The sequence below is a fragment of the Octopus bimaculoides genome, chromosome 6, assembly GCF_046866305.1.
Source record: "Octopus bimaculoides isolate indiv1 chromosome 6, ASM4686630v1, whole genome shotgun sequence".
Taxonomy (NCBI): domain Eukaryota; kingdom Metazoa; phylum Mollusca; class Cephalopoda; order Octopoda; family Octopodidae; genus Octopus; species Octopus bimaculoides.
This window is the reverse complement of record NC_142933.1, coordinates 38,983,647-38,991,146: the sequence shown is the minus strand read 5'-3', so window position 1 is coordinate 38,991,146 and position 7,500 is coordinate 38,983,647. Positions and strand designations below refer to the sequence as shown.

At 37.0% G+C, this 7,500-nt stretch overlaps 1 protein-coding gene across 4 annotated transcripts in view; it reads right to left on the bottom strand.

Moving 5' to 3' along the window:
- LOC106882558 (uncharacterized) overlaps window positions 1-6,890 on the bottom strand; it is a 213,305-nt gene extending 206,415 nt beyond the window's left edge. For all 4 annotated transcript variants that reach the window (XR_008264440.2, XR_016242235.1, XM_052968894.2 and 1 more), the window contains exon 1: window positions 6,752-6,890. The gene's annotated coding sequence lies outside the window, so the exon portion shown is untranslated. The remainder of the gene's footprint in view (window positions 1-6,751) is intronic.
- Between the last annotated feature and the right edge of the window lie 610 nt (window positions 6,891-7,500).

Genomic DNA, 7,500 nt, shown 5'->3' with positions numbered 1-7,500 from the left:
TGCATCTCGAGAGCCCACATGTGCATCTGGTAATGCAGTCGTCACTGACATGAAACTTGAAAACATAATGTTGCTGCTGCTGCTGCTGCTGCTGATGATGATGATGATGATGATAACGACGTTGACGATGATAATGATGATGATGACGTCAACAACGATGACTACGACGACGACGACGACGACGACGACGACGACGACGACGACGAAATGGCGAGAAGAGAAGCAGGAAGAGAAGAAGGCGAGGAGGAGGAGGATCACTATGACTACGAGGATGATGATGATGATGATGATGATTGATGCATGTAGTTGTGGTGATAGTGGTGGTGGTGGTGGTGGTGGTGGTAGGTAGGTAGGTAGGTAGGTAGGTAGGTAGGTAGGTAGGTAGGGGGTTCCATACTTTGGCACATGACCATCGTTTGCAAGTGGAACGTCGATGTCAATGTAATCGACACCAGAATTTAGTGGCTACTTTGGAACTTATACATTTGACTTCGATAGGATAAAATGTCGTGTTGAAATATCGCTAATATTTGAAATGGAAACGAAAGATGATAAAAGGCACACAACCTTGTGCAATATGTCTGGCATTTTGATGCCTCTGTCAAACAGCCACCAAGACAAACAGAATCTCTTTTCTACTCTAGGCACAAAGCCCGAAGTTTTGGAGGAGGGGGTCAATCGATTAGATCGACCCCAGTACGCAACTGGTACTTAATTTATCGACCCCGAGACGATGAAAGGCAGAGTTGACCTCGGCGGAATTTGAACTCAGAACGTAAAGACAGACGAAATACCGTTAAGTATTGCGCCGGGTGTGCTAACATTTCTGCCAGCTTGTCGCCTTTAAATATTCTCTTCTACTCTAGGCACAAGGCCCGAAATTTTAAGGGAGGGGGCCAGTCGATTAGGTCGACCTCAGTACGCAACTGGTACTTAATTTATCGACCCCGAGAGGATGAAAGGCAAAGTCGACCACGGCGGAATTTGAACTCAGAACGTAAAGACAGACGAAATACCGCTAAGCATATATCAAAATATACAGCGCAAGAGCTTGCAGATGGGACCCAGCTAGAATTTTTTTCAGGTCGCGTAGCCCATCCCGCTCAAAAGGTCCCCGAATAAGAGTCGTTTAAGGCTGTTGAACGAAACACCCATGTTTCCAGAGATGAATTATTCAAACCTCAAAGAATTCCTCTCAACACATGACTATGATGCTCCCCAACTACTTCTGCTCATGATCAGCGATGCACATATCGTCAGCCACAAAGGGACATGCTCAACAGGTTACGGTCAAACAACTGATAAGCAAATCTGTGGTATTGAGCAGAATATTTGCTGTAGCCCATATTTTATACCAAGACTAAACAATGTACATGATAGCACTTCCAATCAATTAAGATCAGAAGCCACGAAAGCTACTGTCTGGTACTGCCATTCGGTTCCATACGACTTAAAATTTCTGGAATATGCCTTCGAAACTTTAAATCGCATGGAGCCGAGTCAAACTGTTTTTAATAATAATATGATAATATAATAATAATAATAATAATAATAATAATAATAATAATAATAATAATAATAATAATAATAATAATAATAATAATAATAATAGAACTCCTACAAAATGTGTTAAGTGACTCTTCTGATTCTCAACTCAACCAACCACCTCCCAGCACCCTCACATCACACCACGCACACACTACAACTGACCAACTCCTTTCTCCCCTCCCCATTTTCACACATGCATACGTCAAGATCACCAGCATTCTATCTCTCACAAACACAGCCCCTCGTTCTTCGATCACCGTTCTTTCTCCCCCTTTTGTTATCTCCCCCTTTTCTTAGCTCTCCTGTGTAAAATTTCTAACTTCCGGTCAGCCATAGCTATGACTGACCGTTGACCGAACACTATTCAATTTTTTTTCTCCGTGTTTTTCTCCTTGTCTCCGTATTCTTTCTGTTGAAGAGCGTAGCTCGAAACGTTAAAGACATTCCGTATTCCCGAGCGTCATACTAATACATCCTTTTGTTGTTTACACCACCTGTCCTCGTCTGTTGTTGTTTTTCGTACATTCTCCCATATACATACATACATACATACATACATATGAAGAAAGGGGTTGTACCCCTGTGTTTGTGGGTCTTCTATGCTTAGAACAATCCATGCAATTTCTACGATTAATTTTACACAGTTGTTTGGACTCGTCGTTGAAGTTTAGCCTAGGGCCAAACCTGATCAGACAGATTTAAGATCAAAAGTATTTCAGACGTGACCGTCCGCTTTATTTTATTTTTTTTTCATTTTCCTCCTAAGTGCAAAGAACCCAAGATTACATAATTAATGTGATTCTTCCCCAAGACTACGCAATGTGATTTGTGGGAGATTTGGCTGCTATCTCAAGCAAATCGAGCGACCACGTAAAGACACTTTTATTTGGTTTGCAATCTGTTTTTTCTGGTTAGATATGGAGCAGTGTGATATATAGTGGTTGTATATGATGCATAGTAATTGAGTGCAGATATATACAGTGATTGGGTATATAACAGTATAGTGAATGGGTATAAAGTTCTATGATGTACAAGAAATAAGTAGGAGTAGTGCTGTACAGTAAAACTGTGCAGCATTAGAGAAATACATTAGACAAATTGAATATAATTATATACAGGTGTTATCTCTTAACCACCTCCATATGTCATCAATCAGAAACACACAATAGTACACAGCACTCTGGCGCGCGCGCACACACATATGCACACATAGCTACTTACAGTTTCTGTCGACATATGCATAAAGTGGGAAACTGAGCAGCGACTGAGTAAATCAGCAGCTCCTTTTATACATACATACATACAAACATACATTCATACATACATACATACATACATATAAGTATGTATGTATGTATACATACTGTATATACATACATATATACAGTTGAAAAAGGTTAGAGATTTATACAAATATAGTTACAGATATGTAACTATATGCATGACAATATATACATAAAGTAAAACATACAAATCTGCACATATACCTACATACATGCATACATACATACATTCAAAAATACCCTGTTGTAGTTGAAATTCCAGTGAACGAGCCTTGGATCTAGGTTAGAAACCGGCTCTCTCTCTCTCTCTCTCTCTCTCTCTCTCTCTCTCTCTCTCTCTCTCTCTCCCTCTCTCTCTCTCTATTGGCAAGAAATCTTGAAATAAAACTGAATAATGACATACATACATACATACATACATACATACGTGTGTGTGTGTGTGTGTGTGTGTGTTGGCCATAAATGAGTTCTACAGTTTTTGTATATAACGAAGGCCCTTGGCTACAGAAGATAAAGGTAGGACACTTGTGCCAATGGTGCCTGTTGAAGCAAAAACACGAATCCACGGCTGTCCCTTTATCGCCTGACAAGAAGCCAGTCCTTTCCTTTCAGGGTAAGTCAACTTTGGAGAATTCTTAATTCTTGAGATAATCTCCTCAGCTCATATGGAGCTAGTATCCATTGTTGTTTAATAATTGTGACTCACTCTAGAAACGGAGATAAATTTAATAAATTAAGAAGATATGTTGTGTGTATTTGACGTAACTATATTTGTCTACATCTTGTGTATACACTCAGATATACATGTGGATGGCGGGAGGAGGCGCGTGACCTAATGGTTAGGGTGTTACTCTCAGAATCGCCAGATCGTGGATTCGATTCCCAGACCAAATGACGCGTTGCATTCTTAAGCAAAGCACTCCATTTCACGTTGCCTGTGCGAGTAGGTGAGTAGCGGAATCGCTGGCACGTCGGCAAAATTGCTTTTATGGAATACCATATGGCTCTCTACATTCTAAGTTCAACTACCACCTGCCTGGTGAAGACAACAGGGAATCACTCCAGTAATCTCCCCCAATCCAGTCCAGTCCAGTCCAGTCCAGTAACCTACTTAACGGCAGCAGAAAAAGATACGAGCCCTCCCAAGGTTTACAGAGAGTGCTGGAGTAAGTTCATATGCACAGGACATAGCGAAGGTTAAACCACCGCTAGACTCTGTGTGCGTGTGTGTGTGTGTGTGTGTGTGTGTGTGTGTGTGTGTGTGTGTGTGTGTGTGTGTGTGTATGCATGTGTGTGTACGTGTGATATTGAAACTAGATAATTTTGATAGTAAATTTATCGTTTTTTTAGTTTTGGAGGTGATATCGCCATGTATGTGTGTGTATGTATGTATGTATGTATGTATCTATGCACGAATCGAATTGCGTTATGTGGGCTTGTATGTGTTGAGAGAGAGAGAGAGAGAGAGAGAGAGACAGAGAGAGAGAGAGAGAGAGAGAGACTGACTGACAGACAAGCAGACAGACTGAGAGACAAGCGGACGGGCGGACAAACAGACAAACACAGACCAGGAAAGGAAAGGAAAGGAAAGAAAGAAAGAAAGAAAGAAAGAAATAAAGAAAGAAAGAAAGAGAGCATGAGAGAGGTGGAGAGAAAAAAGAAACAGACAAACAAATAAATAAAGACTAATGGTAAGAGAGAAAAGAATGCGAAAGAGGTTGAAAGAAGTAAGAGAGAGCGACAGAGAGGGCGGAGGGGAAGAATTACTGCGACAGAAACAAAAGAGACAGGTGGTTGGCTATTGAGATTTTGGTGTTCGCATATTTCACCCTGAGCAATTCTTGCAGAAAACGAACAGGCCATGGAGGTAATCGAACTAGTTTACAGACACGATTCGCCGATAATATTGCCATACCGCACACGTAGATTGTTCTTTAAAACAATACACACACACACACACACACACACACACACACACACATACATACATACATATATATATATAATCCTTTATATTGAACACTCAATATTTCATCTATTCAATAAGACATATTCCATATATTCAATATGACATTCAGTACTTTATTTCATAGTACCATCCATTTTTATTTTATATTATATATTGTATATTATATTATATATTGTATATTCCATATTCTATATCCCACATTGGTTTTGCAGGAATATAAATAAAACATAAAAAACAGACAGGGTTGGAACTCTTTTAAACAAAATAATATATTCCTCTATACACAATCATACAAAACCCCCTTTTTTTGTATTTATTTTTACTCGCATATATATATAAATATATATATATATATATATATACGCACAACACACGCGGGAGTGCTGAAAAGTTCCTGGTTTTGGGTAAAGTAAAAACGGGAGGATCAATTACTTATGATTTTATTCAGCATATTCCCCTCAGATTCACGCACTTATTGCAGCGGTCCTTCGGGTTTTCTAAGCCCTATGAAAAAGCTCGCAAGGTTGGGCCTCCAGCCAGGCCTTTCGCGACACCCTTAAAGCCAGGAACTTTTCAGCCCCATCCCCGTGTATATATATGTATATATATATATATATATATTTATATATATATATATATATATATATATATATATATATATATATATATATATATATATATATATATATATATATATATATGTGTCTGTGTGTGTGTGTGTGTGTGTGTGTGTGTGTGTAAATATATGTATGTATATATATATATATATATATATATATATATATATATATATATATATATACATATATATATACATCATACATAGATATATATACACACACCTACACACCTACGCGCACACACACACACAAACACACACATATAGTCCTAATATGAAAACAACCTCCTACTACATGTAGGCATACATAAAAATAAGGCATCAGCGTGTGCTCGCACACACACAGTCACACACACAGTAACACACACAGTCACACACACAGTAACACACACAGTCACACACACAGTAACACACACACTCGCTCACACTTCAAGAATGTGGTTAAGTAACAATGGAAATGTTTCGGATTGTGAAGTACGCAGAGATTGTCAACAATGTTAATAAGTGTGTGTGTGTGTGAATGTATATATATATATATATATATATATATATATATATATATATACATGTGTATGTGTACATATACAGTATACATTTAAATATATATACAATTACATATAGTACATATATACGTACATGTCTGTGTATGTATGCATGCACGAATGTATATATGTGCGTGTGTATGTGTGTGTGTGCGCGTGCATGTGTGTGTGTGTATACATATATTCAATATATATATATGCAAATATATAAAAAATATGTTTGTACATACACATGTGTATACTGTATATAATATGCATATATAGATATAGATATACACTTCAAAATATGTACTTGTAGGTATGTATATATCTGTGTTTGTGTATATGAATATTTATATGAGTGTATGTATATGTTTCTATATATATGTTTATATACATACATGTGAATGTGTACATATGTTTGTGTATGTATATATATATATATATATATATATATATATATATATATATATATATATATATAATACAAATGATATATGAGCATATGCATGTATACATACATATATATACATGTTTATATACATACATATGTGAACTTGTGCATGTATGTGTATGTATATCTGTATATATATATGTGTGTGTGTATGTGTGTGTGTACATACACATACACGAATGTGTGTAATACACACACACACACATTCATACATATATACACACATACATTTATACATACAAATGTACCTAGATACACTTATGAATAAATACATAAACACACTCAGACACACACACGCACACACGTATACATATATACAAATATCGAAAATGAAAAATATTGTCCTCTAATCTTTACCTCTGTCCTCTCTGGTAACTGTATTGAAAGCCAGCTCTGTGTTTTGTTTTGTGTTGTTTGTCTCCTACCTGTATTTGAGACGATTCTGCCACTATAACAGACCTTACGTTGCACCAGAAGCTACTTCTAAGAGAGGAATGATTTAAGATAGTAAGCAAGTAACAAAAAGAAGAAGAAAACCCGAATAATAAATAAATGTAAGGGCGTACTTCTTCTAAGAATAACCTTGGTAATTTAATACTTACACTCCTTACCTTTTATTATTATTATTATTATCATTGTTAATAGTAGTAGTAGTAGTAGTATTTTTCTCTTGCCACTTATTAGTTCTTGTATGTGCTATTTATTCTTGTATTTCTTACCAGTGCTACCCCTAAACGTTTCTTGGGAGCAAAGCGAGAAGGCACGGATATGCAAGTGTGAGAGAAGAGGATGACAGACAGTCAGTGAGAGAAAGAGTGTGTGTGTGTGTAAGCGAAGCTAGATGCAATCTTGGTAGAGCGAGAAAGAATTCACTATTTCGATATTTGAAGAAGTATGATCTTTAGAGATTGTGATTTAGTTGCATGTATATGAGCATGCGTATGGACGTACTGTTGCTATTGTTTCCGATGTTTCTGACTCTGCGATTACATCCATCCATCCATCCATCCATCCATCCATCCATACATACATACTACATACATACATACATACATACATACATATATGCATGTGTGTATAAATATATGTATATTCTTTTATTCTTT